Source organism: Nelumbo lutea, chromosome 4, assembly GCF_056320005.1.
Source record: "Nelumbo lutea isolate HS-2025 chromosome 4, American lotus-T2T, whole genome shotgun sequence".
NCBI lineage: Eukaryota > Viridiplantae > Streptophyta > Magnoliopsida > Proteales > Nelumbonaceae > Nelumbo > Nelumbo lutea.
In genome coordinates, this window is record NC_142687.1 from 48,525,990 (window position 1) to 48,547,047 (window position 21,058).

Below are 21,058 nucleotides of genomic sequence, written 5' to 3' on the forward strand. Positions count from 1 at the left end.
ATGGCTGAATGCACATTATTTCCATGATGCCCATGGATCATTACATGATCTCTTTTTTTTAATGGGCACCCTCAATAGTTTTATCCCCAAGAGGAACCTCGTAGGAACCCTAGCCCATTAAAGGCCCATTTGAATATGACTTTATGAAAGTCGGTGGGATCTACTATGGTATGACCTAAATCTAACCTAGGGACTGATATATACGTTCCCTCATGATTAATATAAGTGCAATGGGATAGAGATTATCATAAGATGATATATATAAAGGCCTTCTGTCATTAGCATGAAAACGGGTTGAATTGGTGGGTGGAGATGCACCATGAAATTGGGATATCCATTTCACTAAGACAGTCAGTGGAATTGCTTCATGAGATGATAGGAGTGTCATAGACTAGTTGAAGGGGCTTATCCTAAAATGGAAGACTCTTCCATGGTACCTTAGGGCTCCTGATATATGATGGGTCTACATTAACTAGTTAGAAAGGTTTAACCTAAAATGACAATGAACCTTGTCTGATGGAGGCCAAAGGGAAAGTTCATTGGGTGGGTGGATATGTGATCCTTCACAAAAAATGATGGGGTTATGCGGCTAAAATAGTTAACCCCATGCATCTATGTGATTTTCCACATTTCCAAGGACATGAACTGTGTCCTCATTAGTGAGATAGGGGGAAAATCTCAGAGATGAACAAATGGACATTGAACATAGATAAAAGTCTATTCTATGAAAAAATAACATAAAACAATATTAAGGTCGTTGAATAACTAATCGAACTTTTTATTAGAAATGGCACTCGAACAGTTTGCTAAACTATTAGACAACAACAAATTGAAAGGACCCAACTATGTAGACTAGTTTCATAACTTAAACCTAGTGCTCACATCCAAGAAATTGGACAAGGTTGCCAAGAACCCAACACCGGAACCTTCAGGTGATAGGGCTTCTGAGGCAAAAAATAGAGAATATCATGAACGATAAGAAAAAATTCTCTTGCTCGGTATTATGTCATAGTTTCCTTGGATAATTCTATCCAAAGACAATTTGACAAAATTGATATTTGCAAAGATATTCAAAATAGTTTAAAAACCATGTATGAGGAGTATAATCATTCTACAATATAAAAGGTCTTCAAACTATTGATGTCCATGTGGATGACCAAAAGCCAACCAATTCATGACCATGTCATGCAGATGATAGGTTATATAAATGAATTGGAGGCTCTGGCTCCCAACTTGACAATGACACCAAGATTAATGTCGTCTTGGACTCTCTACCCTCATCCTTCAATTAGTTTGTCGTGAACTACAACACGAACAAGCTAAAAGTTAGCTTGTAGGAGCTCAATAATATGTTGCAAAGAGTCAAAGAACTGATTAAGAAAGATAAACTAGTAGCCATACTTGTTGAAAGTGGAAATTTTGCCAAGAAGAAAAAGATTGATAAGATAAGGCCTCAAAAAAAGGGAGAGAAACTGAAGCAACAAAAGAGAAACAAGTCATTTAATGAATGTTACTTCTGTAAACAGACAGGGCTTTGGAAAAGGAATTGTCCTCAATATTTGAAATCCCATAAGAAGAAAGATTGTAATTTCAAATCTCTTTTCATAGAGACAATATATTGGTCATTTCTCATTCATGGTGTATTGACTTTGTGTTTCCACTCATGCATGTAACACGTTGCAGGGGTTCAAGGAAAATAGAAAGTTAAATGATTACAAAGTTGTTCTTTATTTGGGGACGACTACAACTGTTACAATTACAACTGCTATAGGAATAGTATATTTAATTTTTAGAGAAAGAATTGTTAAATTAAAAAATCATCTTTATGTACCTTTACTTAGAAGAAATCTTATTTCAGTTTCTAAGTTGTGTAAGGATGGTTATTCTATTTTGTTTAGTAATAATATTATAATTAAATTAAATAACAAATTCCTTAATCATGGAGAACTTGAAAATGGTCTTTATGTTTTCTATCCTTCTCTAGAAACAAATATAATCGAAATTGTATCGGAACACATCCCCAAGAAAAGAATACGTGATATAATTAATCCCACATGTCTGTGGCATTACCAACTTGGCCATATTGATATAGAACGTATCACAAAATTGGTAAATGAAGGTCCTCTAAATTTGTTCGCTGTGGAACATCTACCAACTTGTAAACCTTTCCTCCAAGGCAAGATGGTAGAAAGGCCATTTATAGGTAAGCATCAAAAAAGTATAAACACACTCAACCTTATACATATTGATGTACGTGATCCCACGAATGTTAGGATATGGAACCAACACTGTTATTTCATAACTTTCATCGATTATTATTCTCGGTATGGTTATGTATACTTAATGAGACATAAGATTGAATCATTCAAAAAGTTAAAAGAATTTTGACAAATAGTCGAGAAATAGTTTGGGAGACAGATCAAAACCCTTTAATTAGATCGAGGAAGTGAATATCTCTCTGATAAATCCAGATACTACTTAAATGACAACGGGATTATATCACAATTATAGTCTCCTACTACACCACAAATAAATGATGTGTCAAAAAGAATGAATCAAACTCTATCAGATATGATCCGATCACTCCTCGACCATTCAAAGTTACCCATATCCTTTTAGGGGCATGCATTGGAGGTTGCAATTTACGTGCTAAACCGGGTTTCAACCAAGTTGGTTTGTAAGACACTTTATGAGCTATGGACCAATAAGAAACAAACTGTAAAACACTTCAAAATATGGGGTTGTCTAGCACACCTCAAAAAGACAAGTGCAAACAAATTAAAATCCAAAACTAGTCGATATCTATTTGTATGCTACCCTAATGACTCTGTAGGGTATCTTTTCTATGACCCATGAGAACAAAATTTGTTTGTTAGTCAAAAAGCCTACTTCTTGGAGGAGGACTACATCTTGAAACAATCATCATCAAGAAGTTGTTCTTGATGAAATGAGATCAAGAATAGTGGGAGATAACTTATAGATTCCATATAATAATATCTAGCTTAGAAAATCTACTCAGGTTTATAAACCTCTAGTTTGTTGTGGCTATGATAAAAAAGTTACATTATGGAAGCTATTAACAATAAGGAAGATCCTATGATTTACACGGAAGCTATATTGGATATAGACTCCCTAAAGTGGGTAGACACCATGAAAGTTAAGATGGACTCAATGAAAATCAACGGAGTCAGGACTCTCATAGACTCATCCCTAAGATGAAAGCAATCGATTGCAAATAGATCTACAAGAGGAAAAAGGGCCCTGATAGAAAGGATGAGACCTATAAAGTTCGATTTATAGCGAAATGGAACACTTAGAAAAGAAGGAGTCAATTATGAAGAGGCATTTTTGCCTATGGTCATGTTTCTAGAAGTTAGAATATCTGATTTGATTCAACAGTCGAATAATTTGATTTTGAACAAAATTTAAATGAACCCTGTGTTTATAGAAAGACAATGGGGATAAGGTTATATTTATGATTTTGTATGTAGATAGCATTCTACTCATTGAGAATGATGTAGGAATATTGATTATGATGAATGTATGATTTTCATACAATTCTCCATGAAATATATTAGAGAAGCCGCTTATGTCTTATGATTTTGATTCTATAGAGATAAATAAAAAAATAATAATTGGATTATCCCAATCTACTTGTGTTGACATGATCGTCAACAGATACAACATGTAGAACTCTAAGAATGGATTCGTTCCTTTCAGAGGTGGAGTCCCTCTCTCTAAAAGAATGTCACCTAAGACCTTTGAGGAGATAGAGGACAGGAGAAAGGTTCCTTGTACCTCAGCCATAGGAAGCATGCTATGCTGTATATTCGGTCAGATATTACATAAGTCGTTAGTGTTGTAAGTAGATACCAATCTTATCCAAGAAAAGAGCATTGGACTACTATGAAAACATACTAAAGTACCTATGGGAGACTAAAGATGATTGTCTTATCTTCAGTGGTATTTTACTACAGATGGTCGATTATACTGATGTTAAATTCCATCCTGACCTAGATAATAAAAAGTTTATATCTGAATATTTTAGAACTTGTATAGTAAGAAAAATAGTCCACGATTGAGGCCAAGCACATAACTATAAGTAAGGCTACCTAATAAGTAGCATGGATGAAGAAATTCATCCTGCAATTTGAAATCCTACCATATCACCCATTCAACTATTGTGTGACAACACTTGATTTATAGGAGATTGTTAGTAAAGAGACATTCATATTCATAAAGTAGCATCAACGGAGAATGTGGTAGAGCCATTAAGTAAGCCACTGACACAAAAAGTGTTTGAGAAACACATGAATAGCATGGGAAGGAAGTTTGTACCTGATTGCACCTAAGTGCAAATGAGAACTGTTAGACAGTGTATGCCTTTAACTCCAATCAAATTGATGTAAACATACATTTATTATAAATAAATAAAAGTACATTATTGTTTCATTTTGATATTGGTATGTTTCAATGATAGGGCTTACACTCTCTTTGTTAGAAACCTAAATTACCGACAGTGGATTTCAACTGTATTTGAGATTTGGTTTTACAAAATATATTTATATGATATAATATATATATGTTTTATGAAAAATGTTTGCAAAAAGTTTTTAATTCCTAAATCATTCAAGAAGAGAGTGTAACACTGTACCTTGCAACCTGGGGAAATGTCATTTCATGGCGGGTAGTGTTTGATCATTATGAGCCAGGAGGTTAAGTGTAAGAGACCATTAAGGGTTGATTACCTAATGGGATTTATCTTACTTAAGGCCATTATCATTGAGTCTTCATAGAATAGTTGAATTTGACGATCATTTAAGTATAAATGTTGGGCTCATATTGAGCCCATGGTGATGTGCTCAGGGGTTTATTGCGTTTAGCAGTGAATTCAACCAAGCCTTTTCACAAAGGTTAAGCCGAACCCATGTGGACTTATGTGAGGTCAATTTGGAGTTTCACACCATATAAATCAGGCCTAAGTTGGTCATGCAACACCTTGGATTGCAAGCCTTTGAAGCAAATGGGCCTAAGGCCCACAATTAATAAGATTAAGTAAGTTGTCACATGACAACTTAAGTTGTCATGTTCTTTAGGTCGAATCTGGGTTTTGAAATCGGTCTAGAGCATCCATCCTCTTAAGAGGATAATGCTTACCTCTTAATATAGTATAGATCCAAATTAGATTTGGATAATCTCCTAATTTGATTAGGAGAAGTGCTCTATAAAGAGATAAAAGAACAATATGGCAAAGAAGACTAGAACACCACTTTTTCTTGTTCTCTCTTCTTCTCTTTTGTCTTCCAAGAAACCCAATCACAACCTAGGCTTTCAAGGACTGATAAATATTAGTTTTTTTATCTTTTTAAGAAAAATCCAATGGAACTTTAAGCTCACCTTTCCCAGTTTGATCCAAGTAGTTGGGTTGCATCTTTGTTGAAAACTATGTTGTTGAATCATCTTTAACTACACACTACACCATCTTTAGTGGAGGCGGGTTTTAAGACTGATTTGGGTGTGAACTTCCACCTTGGGATCTGCATTTGTTGTATCCGTATTAGGTATAAATCTCCCTCTTTGATTAGTTCCAAATCTAGTCTAGTTCAGTGTAAGACCAATTCTGAAAAATATAGTTTTTCAAAACATAGGAAATTCGACTCCTAGAAAGATTAGAAAATTTTTGAAATTTAGCCCAACCATCTAGCACGGTTTGGCCATCCATATAATGGATCCTAACCCTTCCAACATACTTTTGAGCCCCCTTCTACTATCAGCCTTGTGGTTTATATTTCCTTAGCTTTTTGCACCCCAACAATAACCACAATGAATTTAGCTCTCACTGAACCACCCCTGTTCAATAGGCCCTGAAAACAAGCCACGTATGTTCCTATTCCCATCTCTAATCACTCCTCCAATTCTAGAAGGGCTCAGATTGCCAAAACTACTTTCGTCAACGTTAAGTTTCATCCATCCCCCACTTAGTGGAGACTAAACCCCCTATTTGGTAATGTTGTTCATTCATTTATCCTAATAGAATATCTTCTTAAAAAGTAATTAAAATTATAAAATTATTATTTTTGTGTGGGAACTAAGAATTTAAGACCTAACATGGGCTTGTTTGGGCTTACCTCGAAGGGTGTGGCAAAAAGGCGACTCATAGAATCAGGAATATAATATGTTTTACATCACATCAGTTACTTGAAATAATGCAATTGAGGAAAATGTTTTATATGTTTGATTTTATTTTTTAATTCTCATTTGAATATGCTTTACATGTTATGTTTATGTCTTTTAATTTTAGATAATAGATTTTTTAAAACATTTATTTTAAATTTTAAGTTTATATTTTTTATTAATATTATGTTTAATATTTTTTATTTTTATTACATTTTTTATTTTTTGGCATATTTTATTTTCCTGACTTTTTTATTTTTTGTGCCTTGTTTCAAAAAGGCGTGCGCCTCGCCTCGTGCCGTGCAAATTGGCCCCTATGCTTTTTTTGCGCCTTGCGCTTTTAAAACACTAGTATGATCCGAGCCTTCTACATCCGCAAACAGAACCTCCTTCCCCAACTGTTACCTAGTGGACAACCCCTTATTCTTCATCCACTATTCCTTTCTCTCCCCCTTCACCTTTCTCCCAGGCCTCACCCCTTCCCCTATACCCCTCGAGTTGTTCAACTCTAACCTTCAGTTTCTTTCAAACTATTCAATTGCTTTTCCTAAGCACCGCTTCCTACCCCCATAATCCAAGAGACTTCCTGATTTCCACCTGTTTGTCAACTAGTCTATCGATGCCCACTTTTTCCTTCTCAAGGGGGGATACCTTCCTTGTAAGACTCTTCGAATCCACCTCCCCCTAATTTCCTTCCCCCCTCTTTCCTATCATTTTGTTCTTCAAACTGTAAATCTACATATACCCTGTTATCTTCCACTTCCATTGTCTTAAGTGTGTCATTAACAGGAATACTCGAGGTTTCTCCAATCCTTCTCCTACCCAGATCCACCCCTAATTTACCCACTACCACCGATTTTCTTTCACCTTCCTCCTCATACATCTTATCCAATTCCGCTGCAATTGTTTCTTTCCTGGACATCTGATCAAACTCCCTACTATTAAACATTCTTGGGGTTACATTGCTCTTTGACACATTGTCAATACCATTTGCACCATCCCCTTCAAATCCTACAAGATCTAAGGTCTTAACCATCATCGAGTTCCTATGATTCTCCCCTATTTCAAGACCATGCTTTACAAAACTTTTTGGTGGATCCAAAAGAGTCACTTGGAACTCACCTAAACACTAGTTTGATCCTAATTCAGACTTTGAGCTTCTCGTACGTTTTGGTGAACTTGCCTCATTGGAACGAATAAACCTTGTAGTCACCCACTCCCGTTTGACTTTGGAACACTCCAAGGAAGTTTTGAAGCTTGATTTTAAAGCTTGCTGATTTCTTTGCCTTCAATCGTTTGAACTTACGATCCCTTCCCCAACTTCTTTTACTCGAAACAACCCCAACCTCACTTCATTGTTGTCTTGAATGAAATGTGAAGGAGATTGCTTAAAACTTACCAGGGATGAAGATAGACATAAGTTGTTGTCCATAATCTTCCTATTCTTTAGCAACATGTGACCGAGAGGCCCATCAAGAAAACAGGTCGACTTGGGCCCAGTACCTTTTGAGCTATCTTGCCCATCCAGTCCTAACTAGCTCTTTAGGCTACTAGCCCATCTAGCCCATTTTTATCACCAAAAGAATGCAGAACCTTTATCCATTTTTTAACTTTGTCTCTCAAAAATACCTCGTTGTCCCTAGGAAGATGTGCCCCATTGTTTGCCTCTTTAAAAGTCATCAAATTGTTTTCCAATTTTTATGAGCTCTTTTCTTGACCCAAGGTAAAAGGTTGTTCATTGATGAGAATAAGAATTATCATATTTTTATCCATAAATATTCAGTCTTTTATACTTAATTTGTACTTAATTGGACTCATTATTCTTGTATTTCGATTTAGGGCACGAAAGAAGGCGTCAAGAGAAAAATAAGGCTAATCGGGTAAATTTGCACAATTTCAGCACTGCTTAGTAATATGGGCATAACTCTCCCATCCATACTCTTATTGATATGATTCAAAATGCATTTGAAAGATAAGGAATTACTCTACAACTTTCATGTTTTGAGTTTTGATAGATTCAGGCTACATCAAAGTAAAAATCGGGCCCGAATTCTGAGCAAATTCGTAGGGAAGCCCAACTCACAGAGAAGCCTTGCAGTGGCCCAATTCATTGAGGAAGCCTAATACGAATGCAAAAATAAGAAACTGCAAAGAGTCCTATCAGATTTAATTTTCTGATGTAATTCTATAAAGATAAAGGAGATTGAGATTACTAGATAAGAGATAAGGATAGGATTAGATTATGACTTTCTATTTTTGAGGAAAACTCCAAGGAGTTGGAAACAGCCCCTCCTCCTAAAGCTATATAAAAGGGGGGGGGACTAGCACCAGGGCATCAATCAATTTCAAGAAGGCAATCGGCAATGCAAGAGGAGAAAAGGAGGAAGGCAACGGCAAGGAGAAGAAGTTCATCAATCTCAACCTCAAGGGGCGACATCATGAGTTCTTTCTTATACCTTGTTTGTTTAATTTCCTTTATCATGAACTAATCTATTCATAGCTAGGGCTGTGGAAAGCCTAACCACAACCACGGATTGATTTTTATTTAATTTAGCCAAGCTTTTTTTATTTTCATATTGTCTATGAGTTATTATGCGTAATCAAATTAGGAGCTTGGCCACCTCCTAGTTGAATTGGTTTATATGAATGAACTGAAAGGGGAATTCATATAAAAGACTAAATAATTAATAGTATAAATTAAATGGTATATAGGAATATATATACATTATTCATCTGATGACATAGGTTTTTCATAGAACTTAATGCACTTTCTATCTCGAGAACCCTAATCGAGGGATTGAAAGGTTACTTGATAGAAGTAGGTATGATATATCCTGGGAGGGAATATCAGATAAATTAGGAAAGACTTCATCTTATGAAAATAATAAGTTAGCTTGGTTAATTTAATAAATTGATGTTCATTGGGATGGTTAGGTGGATCAATAGTCCTAGCGCATTCAATTAGATCATTGCAAGTTCAGTCACTGATTGCCCTTGTTTTTATTTCTTTTTTTTTTTTTGTCTTTAATTTTCAATAGTTAAATTTGTTAGATCCAAAATTCGGTTGTCCAAATAATCAAAGGGAAACTATAGTTTTAGTACTTATTTTATTAAATCCTCATGGGAACGATATTTTTATACTACTTGATAACTAGTGCACTTGCTAGGGTTATATAATTATAGCTATCATTCATATTTTGAGACAGACACTTCCTTTTCTCTTCTTTTCCCTCTTGTTCTCTTTCTGCCACCTGTAAACCCCTTTTATCCAGCTCATCATCTCCAACCTTGGAGTAGCTAATCCATAATGCCGCTTCACCTTCCGCAACAACCTAAACCTTCCTCCATTGATCTTCAATCCACAGGTCACAGGAGCAAGGGATACACTTCAATTTGACTCCAGTTAATTTGATCTTCACAGAATACAATCGTCGAAACAGTAATCCTTCAGCGATCCACCTATCACATTTGCAAATTTCTTAATTGAATCCATGTTCCATAGGTTAAACGACAATCCTATCAATATAACAGTAACACAATCCTCTATAAAATCTTTCTCATTGCAGGGTGCCTTCCATTTTTCAATCAACACCAACACTGCATCAGTTCTAACTAGTGAAGCTTCCAATACTTCATCTCTTGTGTCGACAATAGCCTTATTAAAGCTAAAAGGTAAACAAACAATACTTCTCTTGATCTTCAATTCTTCCATCAATGATTTCAAGACTGGATTCCAATCTCTCACTTCCTTCTTTGTTGAAATAACATACCTCTTCTCCCATTCGCCTTTTTTCCATCTCCATCGACAATTTTGGCACATTAAACGAGCTAGCAATTATAAGAGTCCCCTGCAAGTTCTGTTGATCATTGTTCATGCTTGTTGCATTCCTATTAAATCTTACAAACTCCATCGTTTCAACAAGTTGATCATCTTCTGCACACTTTTCCAACAACTTTTCTCTCTGAGAATTCAAAAAGGTGAAGTAGAGAAACTTCTACAATTCTTCAAAGATCATCTTCCAACCCCTACTTCTTTTCCTTCCGACAGATAGACCATATGCCAGCAATCTCCTTCAAGGAAGTCAATTACAGTTATATACCATCCTTTCCTATTCCACCGCAATATTGCCTCAAACCATCTATATATTGATTCCAAGGAGCTTCTCCAACCTATCATTTCAACAGAGAACAACACACCATCCATGAAGTCCTTCAACCACTGTATTGCTTCTTCGGTTAGATAAATTGTAGCTTTCCTCTCCTCTTTTAATTTCAGAAATCTTCGACCCTTACACCTACAATCTTCTAGGGTTAGGCTTTTCGCTTCAGTTTATAAAGACCTCTTCCAAATCATTGTCTTTATTTTCTTCAATCTTCAATTAGTGATTCAGGCTTTCCTTTTACTTTTTCCAGATTAGAGATTCAATCAACCATCACAAAGCAATGGTTGGTAGGTTTTCAATTGTTCCAACTTTAGTAAAGTAAGAAAAAAGTGAAGAAAAGGATAGAAGAAAGAAAGAGAAGAAGATAGGAAGAGATAGGGAAGGGACAGAGAAGAGAAGGAGAAGAAAAGAGGGAATACTAGAAAGGAGAAATCTATTCACATCTCCTTACTGTCAACCCAGGTTGTATTAACATTCTATTAGGCTGAAATGACTATCAATACCCTTAGGAAAAATTACAGCGGGCACTCCCCCTCAAGTTAGAGTGTATATATCATAAAGTTCCAACTTGTTGCAAATATAATTCATCCTTGAATTACCCACATTTTTAGTAAAAATATCAACTGCTTGGTCTTTAGATCTAACATAGGGAGTAACAACCTCTCCACTTGTCACTTTCTCTCTCATGAAATGACAATCAACATCAATGTGTTTAGTCCTTTCATAAAACACTGGATTAGAGGCAACATGTGTTGCGGCTTGGTTGTCACAAAACAATTTAATGGGTTGACAAATTGTGATATTCATCACTCAAAGAAAATGCTTCAACCAAACTAGCTCACAGGTAGCATGGGCCATTGCCTTGTATTCATCTTCAGCGCTACTTGATGCTCTTCCAAGTAATGAGATTTCCACACAAGAAGGTACAATAATCTGTAGTAGACTTTTTGTCCAACGGAAACCCTGCCCAATCTACATTTAAGTATCCTACCAGAGACATATCTCCCCCTTTCTTATACAAAAGCCCTCGACCAAGAGCACCCTTTAGGTACTTCAACACCCTCATAACACCATCCCAATGAGTAATTATTGGATTCTGCATGAATTGACAGAGGGCTTCAACACTAAAGGAGATGTCAAGCCTAGTGATGGTAAGGTAGATCAACTTACCTACTTGTCTCTGATACCTTGTAGGGTCTTCTAATGGCTCTCCTTGACTACAATCATCTTCACATTGGGATCCATGGGAGTTTCAATTGGCTTGGATCCTAACAACCAAGTTTCATCCAACATATCTGAAACATACTTTCTTTGGGACAGAAAGATTCTCCATTTCGATCGAGCTACCTCAATTCCAAGAAATTACTTCAAGGTTCCTAGACCTTTAGTTTGAAAGTGTTGTTGTAGGAACTGTTTCAACTCATCAATTCCATGTGTATCATTGCTAGTGAGAACAATATCATCAACATACATTGCTAGAATGATCTTCCCAGATGACAAGTCTCTATTAAACACAAAGTGATCAACATTGCATTGTTTCAAACCGAAATCTTGCACCACACTACTAAAATGATCGAATCATGCCCATGGTGATTGCTTCAACCCGTAGATAGCCTTCTTCAATCGACACACCTTTCCTAACTCCCCTTGGGCAACATACCTAGGAGATTGCTCCATATATACCTCCTCTTGAAGATCACCATGGAGAAACACATTTTTGACATCAAGTTGAAATAGGGGCCAAGCAAAGTGGGCAGCTAAAGAAATGATCACTCGTACAGAAATTTCTATAAATATGCATTTTTTGTTTTTATGTGCTTTTTTCTTTTTATTATTAAAGGAAATTTCTTGATTAGTACCCTATACTTTGGGCCTAGTGCCACTTTGGTCCCCAAAATTTAAAACACAATAATTCAGTACCCAAACTTTCAAAATGTGTCAATCCAGTACCTGTCATTAACTAATCCGTTAACCAGTCGTTAAGTGACACTTGAAAAGACACAAATGTCCTTTGAGTGTCATCTAATTTTCTTTATCAACCATCCACATGTTGATAAGGAATGAGCAGTCTCAAACCTTTTCCTCTTCTATTCAAGAAAGTTGGGGTTACGTCTCAATGGGCATTCTAGTGACCCCAATTTTCTTGAAAAGAAGGGGCAAGGATTTGGGACTGTTCATTTTTTGTCAACATTTGGATGGCTGATAAAGAGAATTAGATGACACTCGAAGGGTATTTGTGTTTTTTCAAATGACACTTAATGGCTAGTTAACGGGTTGGTTAATGGCAGGTACTAGATTGGCACGTTTTGAAAGTTCAAGTACTAAATTGTCACATTTTAAAGTTCGGGGACCAAAGTGGCACTAGACCCAAAGTATAGGGTATTAATCTAGAATTTTCCCTATTATTAATTAGATGCATATTGCAAAATCTAGATATGATTTTAAGTATAGTTTATAGGTCTACCTACTTGGCTAAATGCTTCTTTTTATAATATTTTATTTTTTGGTATTTTTCTATTCATTTATTAAAGAAATGTAAGATTTAAATAGAGGAAATTGAATGAGGTGAAAAGTAGTAGTTCAATTTACAATTTAAACATCACAATTAAATAGGGACTAAGATAAAAAATGAGTACTTTAGTCAAAAGAAAGTTTCACAATCTAATCTATATTTTTAATAGTAGTGTAAATATAGAATTATAGATGTGTTCAATTTTTTCATATTTCTGTGTAAAAATAATTTTGATATGTCACACTTACTTTTTTTAATATGATAATTAATTAATATTATACATGTGCTTGAATGTTTTTTGCAACATTTATGTATTTTTTCATTTTTGTATTTTATATTTTATTAATTTTTTATTTATTTATGACATTAAATGTTAACACATTTGACCCAAAAGTTGAACTATTGATCTTTAATTTCCAAATCGTAAAATGATTTTATTTTTGGCCAGTTCTAAAGTATGTATATCATTTTATTATCAATAAAAATCATTCTTGTTTTTTACACTTATTTTTTTAATTTGATTAATAAAATATCATTAATGTGTCTAACATTTTTTTTACATTTTTGTAAATTTTTATATTTATTTCTATTTAAAAAAAAATTATTACCTAACTATGACCGTATAAGTTTATCCATTTGATTCGGATGGTTGAATTGCTTATTCACCACTTGGATAAAGAATGGTTTTATTTTTGAGTCAGTTTTAAAATTTATGGATTCATATTGTTAAAAATATTGATATAGCTTAAATAACTTATTGGTGAAAAATAACTTAAATATAGGATATAATAAGAGAAAATGAGACTTAATACCTTTAAGTATAAGACTTAATGAAAGTCGCTTTGTTACCTATTCCATTAGGAACTGTAGATTTTTTGGTACATCACATTCATGCATTTACGATCCATGTGACGGTATTGATACTACTGAAAGGCGTTCTATTTGCTCGTAGCTCTCGTTTGATACCTGATAAAGAAAATCTTGGTTTTCGTTTCCCTTGTGACGGACCTGGAAGAGGGGGAACATGTCAAGTATCCGCCTGGGATCATGTCTTCTTAGGTCTATTCTGGATGTACAATGCAATTTCGGTAGTAATATTCCATTTCAGTTGGAAAATGCAGTCGGATGTTTGGGGTAGTATAAATGATCAAGGGGTGGTAACTCATATCACGGGCGGAAACTTTGCGCAGAGTTCCATTACTATTAATGGGTGGCTTCATGATTTCTTATGGGGATTAAATGGGGTGGAAAGTAATAATTGAAGTTACCTTTTCAACCCTTACAATCACAAATGTAATAAATAGACAAATATTGCATTTTAATATCCATCAAAAGTTGGTGTTAAAGCTATAATAAAATGACTTTCATACTATTTATCAAACAAAGAAATAGAGGGTAATTTTAGTCCAAAAAAAATTCCACTCTACATCCACACTTTTATATATAATATAGATATAGATCTTTTTTTTCATTTATCAAAAAAAAATGTAACATTTAAATAGAGGGAATTGAATGAGGTGAAAAGTAGTAGTTCAATTGACAGTTTAAGCCTTACAATTAAATAGGGACTAAATTAAAAAATGAGTATTTTAGTCAATGTTTTAACAATCGGAGCAGACCAGACAACGGAACCATCTGGCTCAAGAAATTGTCAAGTCATCAGTTCCGTTTTGACCCTAAACCACTATTTTACAAAAAAACCATTGAAATGGTTAGGGAACTACTTATCTGAACGGTTTAACCATTGATGTGTGGCTCATTGTGACACTAGCAAGTGCACTAGCCGTTCAAGTAATAAAGTAGTGAGTGAAGTATCGTTCCCACGAGGATTTAGGAAACAATTACCAATACTAAATTGAGCACTTCTTATCTGATCAACAAATAAATCAAAACTCTAATGAAAGCTAAGAAATCCTAAATTAAAATCTATCTAAATCATTGGCCCAATTGCCTTCAATTCAGGTTAGAAGAGTAAGCAGTAAATGTCAATCTCAGAATTCAGCAATCTATCAATTTGGATCATTCGAATAAATCATGATTGAGCCTTGGTTTGGTGAAACCTCAAGGTCATGAACAGCCTCTCTCAAGCGCATGTTCATCCTATGCATGAGTGACGGTTCTTCTATCTCTAGCAAGAATCTAATCCCCATGCATGCATTTCTTCAAACACTTCTAAGGCATCAATTCAAATCTGAATTGATCACCAACTGAATTGTGCAAGTTATCTCTAACCTTGCACTCAATTCAGTTCTTGAATAGTAGATCTGAATTCCTAGAGTCTCTCTCAAGCACTCTAGGAATTCCAAGCTGTAGATTAATTCGCCCAATCTGAAAATTGCAGATCTGAATTCTCTTTCAAGCAATTCAGATCTTGCAATCTCAGATCTGAGAATTCAGATCTGAGTTTTGAAGGTTAGTTGGCCGAATTAATCTACAATCACACCCTTATTCAAGAAACTTCAAATACAATACATGACCATTTGAATTAATCAAAAAGAATTAGATTGCTGAACTGAAATTTTACAAGCTGAAATACATCAAGGAAGAATGGAAACAAGGAGAAAGAAGAAAGAAAATATAACAAAGAAACTGAATTCAAATCAAAAGAGAATGAAACTACAAATGATTTATTACAAAAGATCTTTGAATCACAAACCCTCAATTCGAACTCACCTTCTTCTTCTAGCTTGATTGTCTTGAACTTCCTTCAGCCCTTCTTCTTCTTCTTCCTTGCGCCTAGCCTTCTTCTCTTCTCTTCTCTCAAGGTGGCCGAACCTCTAAGAGTGGGAGAGCCTTCATCTCAAGCAATTGAACAACTTTCTCCCCTCCTAGAGGCCTCCTTATATAGTTTTTCAAGGGGGCTCTTGCCCCTTCTTGAAGCCTCTAGAATGGGGTGTATTACACCCCTCATGAACCTTCTAGAGTGCTCCCTCCTTCTCTTCAAGAAACTCCTAGAAGTTGCCGCCCCTAGCTCCCTTTGGGCTGCTATTTGGGCTACAACTTAGCTTGCTTTTGAGCTCATGTGGGCTACACTCTAGGTTGTTATTTGGGCTAAAAATGGGCTGGGCCGAAATTTCCTTCTTGCTAGGCTTCTTCCCTTGGATTTTCCAAAGAGTTTCACTTGCTCTTCTTGGGCCGAATGAAATTCTCTTGCTCTCATGGCTGGGCCGGGCTGATCTTGATAAATTTTGGGTTTTCTTTTCTTGCTTTTGCCTTCTTTTTGTTGATTTGGCTTCCCTGAAATCTTTCTTGCAATCAAGCTAAATTAAGGCAAAAATTAATAAAATCGGCATAAAAATCCATGCTAAAGTCCTCAAAAATTATAGATAAATTGTAAGTTCATCAACCATTAAAATGTTCAACATGGTTAACAACTCTCAAGTTGCTTTCAAACTAATACCAAATTTTTATTTATTTAAAAATAAAAATTAGAAAAAAAAATGGTAAAAGAAACTTTCATATCTCAAAATCTTGTTCGATTATTCCTAATAGCCAAAATTAGTTATGGTTTGTAGTTATTCCATTTTGATTTTGAGTTTTCTTATTTCTATGAATCTTTTAAAGTTGTAACAACAAAAAAAAGTGTAACTCCAATGGAGAAATTGAAAAATCGATGCAAGAGATGAGAGATTAAACATCGATCTTATATTAAAATCTGGGATACTTCAATGAATCAAATGATCTAGGATTTGAGAGAGATTTAGAGAGATTAAGAAGAGGGCAAGTGGTGTTGTAGCCATAGTGATAATGAACAAGGAGATAGCCGTCGCAACCGATTCCTTCTTCTTCTTCTTCTTCTTCTTAGGGCAAAAAGTTCTACAACAATGCTCGATGAACATGGTGACAACCACATCTAGTGATGCTTCCTTCTCTTCTTCTTCTTCTTCTTCTTCTTCTTCTTCTCACTTCTCAATTTTAACCAGTGGCCTCCTTCTTAAGGGTGATCATTTTAGCTTGTCTCGCCCTGAAAATTCTAGGCTTGGGCTAGGGTTTTGTTCAAGCCTGAACTGACCTGTATATATTTAAACATACACATTGTGTATAATGTATATATATGTACACATTACTTTACATTATTTTATATATTTTATATATAAATATTATAATGTAACATGTATAATTTATATTATTTAATATTTAATATTATATAATGTTTAATATTATATAATATATAAAATAAATTTATATGCATGTTATATGTCATTTAATATAAAATATTATATATATGTAATGTTTTATATATGAAAGACATAGGTCCGACTCTGCTCAAGCCCGTATATACCTAGGCTAGGGCTTTTGTTTCTGGCCCGTGCCTAGGCCATAACCCTTATCATAAGTGTAAATTTGGCTCGACTCGGCCCGACCCATGATCACTCCTACTTATTATCAAAGTCTCATACTCTCCTCTCATAATAATGTATATATATGTGGTGGAGTTTAACCTAATCCTAACCTAATGGTCAAAATAAAAAGTTACATTATATTTTACATTTTATTGGTTTGACCCACTCAAACTGGATTATTGATCTATTGGCTCGTAAAACAAAAGCCAAAGTGGTTCTGCTTCTGAGTCAATTTTTAAAACATTGATTTTAGTCAAAAGAAAGTTTCACAATCTTATTTATATTTTTAATAGTAGTGTATATATAAGATTATAGATGTGTTAAAAATTTCTATAATTTTTTTTGTGTTTTTGTGTGTAAAAATAATTCTAATATGGCACACTTATGTTTAATATGCTAAATACATGATATTATACATGTGCCTACTTTTTTTTCAAAATTTACGTATTTTATATTTTATTAATTTTTATTATTTATTTATGACATTAAAGGTTAACACATTTAACCCAAAAGTCGAACTATATATTATTAATTTTTATATTTCATTTTTGGTCGGTTCTAAATTATGTATTTCATTTTCATTATCAATAAAAATAATTCTTGTTTATTACACTTATTTTTTAATTGATTAATAAAATATCATTAATGTTTCTAATTTTTTCTACATTTTTTTTAATTTTCTATTTTTATTTCTATTTTAAAAATTTTATTACCTAACTATGACTTTATAGGTTGACCAATTTGATTAAGATGGTTGAATTTCTTAGCCATCACTTGAATAAAAATGATTTTGTTTTAAAATATATGGGTTTATATCGTTAAAATATTGACATAGATCTAATTAGTAGCATTTATTAGTGAAAAATAACTTAAAATATAGGGTTTAATAAGAGAAAATTGGATTTAATACGTTAAGTATAAGACTTAATGAGAGGGGATTAAATGAGGTGGAAAGTAATAATTGAAGTTACATTTTCAACCCTTACAATTAGAGATGGATTAAATACACAAATATGGTTATTATCGTAGCCATTAAACTATAATAAAATGACTTTTATACCATTTCTCAAAGAAATAGAGAGTAATTTTAGTCCAAAAAAGTTTCACACTACATTCACACTTTTATATATAGTATAGATGTGTGAGACTCTAAGGGATTTGGGAATTTGGAAGGTTGTTTTGTCATACGAGTATACCATTGGGTTGGGTATTTGAAACATTGGTGACCCATTCATCTAAGGGAGATTGTAGAGTAGTAACTTTGGAAGTCTTCTTCATTTTTATTTTGTATTTTTTTTTTGTTTTTTTGTTTTTTTTTTTCCTTTGGTGATAGGAAAGGGGAACTTTGGAAGTCTATTCAAGATTATTAAGGGCCTGTTTGGTTCGTTGGAATAGAGGTTTGGAATTGGAATAGGTCATTTTGATTCCAACTATTTTGTTGGGTGGAATCGAATTTCCCCCATTTGAAGGAATGGCCAATCCATCCCCCTCCCTTAGGAATGAAATCCCATTTCAGCCAATTCTAATTCTCATTCCTATTCTTGTCTGAACCAAACAGACTATAAGAGTAGATCATTCCAATTCTAATTCTGACTATGAACTAAACTGACCCTAAGTACTTCAAAACAATGCCTCCTTACTCTTTCTTTTGTCACGTCAAAACCCATTTTTTTTTATGACCCTAAGTACTTCAAAACAATGCCTCCTTATTCTTTGTTTGTTTGTTTTTAATTTTGTCACGTCAAAACCCCTTTATTTGATGACTCTCATTTGTAGGCAAAATTTGCATTTAGAAAGAATGTATGTATTTATACGACATGTTTTTAATTGAATTATTATAGTCAATTATGATTTCCAAAAAAAAAATATTATAGTCAACTGACAAATGGAGTTGAACCATAATTGTCAAGTGAACTTTGAGTGGTTACAGTGTAACCAGGAGGGCATCAACCAATTAATGCCAAAATCCCAATGCAGCTTGGGTTAATGGGTTCTATGTAGATTTCTTTTGTTAGTGGGGTTCTGTGTCATTTACTAAAAATAAGAAAAAAGAATGCCCTGCCAATTGAAGCATAGACTATAAAACCAACCACAAAGTAGTGGTTTTGGTAAAAAAAACAAAAAAGTAAACAGTAGCTGTTTGATAACAGCTAAATAGCTGAATTGAATGACTTACTATTACATTGTCTTTAAGTAGATAAAATACTTATATAATAAAATATTATGAGGGTCTGTCTAGTAATCAATTCAATTTTAGCTTCAGCCATCCAGAAGTTCAGCTTACTTAATAACCTATTCAATGAAAGATAAAACAATAATAGTTCAGCCATTTCAAGTGCTATAAAAGGAGATGTTCAGTTTCTAAAACGATGACTGCATGTACACAGAGACACTGTTTCCATCTCCCAAGCAAGGAGCTGCACATGCTCATGATAATAAACTCCAAGAAAATCATCAAATGGAAGAAGAATTAAATATAGAATCTTAAAAGCATCCAAATTGTATTATAATCCCAATCTTGGGAAATGGGATATGCTTCTAAAACTTCCAAGGATGGAAATTTCTTTTATGGGAATACAGTTAGGCTCACATGACACAAATTGGATGATCCTATTAAGATTCTATATTTAATCCATTACAAGACAAACACAAACCAATGATTCTGAAAACCTGCATAACTTGTTCTAATATATATATTTAAAAATGTCAATGCAACCCCAATTCCATATTAATTTATTTTGAGTCCAATAGTTCCCTTGCAAGAGAGCAAAATGATAACAGACTGTTTGGCATTAAAGTTTTGTTTTTAAATAGACTATGATTCATTCATCTCATAAAAAATTCTTAGTTCATTTGGCTTGCACTATTTTCTGAGCTCATTTGATTGCAAAAAGGGTGGAAGCTCTGAGAAACATCTTTTTTGGGGATTTTAGATTTTTGTAGAACTTGTTTTGCCAAATCCAGGCTGACATGTGATTCAACGTTGTCAAATCCAGACCGGGTAGAAGCCAGAAAGCTCAACCGGCCCGGTTAGATCATTCAGCCCATGAAATCATCATATAATCAATATTCGGGAAGGAGTTTGGTTTGGATCACCTGTTAGACAGTCTTGTATGCCCTTAGCTTCAATCGGATTTGATGTACTTTTGTTATTTAGTGGAAATAAATTAAAGTGCATGTTTGATTTATGTTGTTTGGTATAATTCTGTGTAAAACCCTAAAATTGGACACTTATAGAAACTTGTGTTAGTTTTAAATATTCACAGCCATTGGATAAGTCTGGGGAGATTTATCCTGCTAAGGCTGATACTGGTGTGCCACCAAGTGTTGGGATGGCTTGTTTCGGCCATCAGGGTAAGACCCAAGGCACATGCAGTATGGAATTGCTTGAACCCTTGAACCGGACCAGGTTTCCAGTATTGCCCTAGACCTTGGAGACAGATGGGCAAAACTGGAAAGTTACACCTGACCCCTAGACTCGATTATGACACATCACTAGGTGTCGGATCGGGCTGTCTTTGATGTGTCAATCAGTGAGATCCTTAGTGGGGGTCAAAACTTGGACATGTTGGGGCTGTCTGAGAATTCATCTGAGTGAGTGGTCATAGTGACAGGATCAACCCATTTGTCGGACAATGGTAATGATCGGGAATGCACTCTCTCTGATGGAAACCAAATTGCTGGCAGTTGATTTCAATCGTTGGAATTTTGTTTTGTAAAATTAAGATATATATATATATATATATATATGTATGTATGTATATGTACGGTTTCAAAAGATTTGCAAAAGGTTTTAATTCCCGGGATCCATGTGAGTAGAGAGTGCGGCATTGCTCCTTACAGCCGAGAGAGAGGTCTTCTCTTGT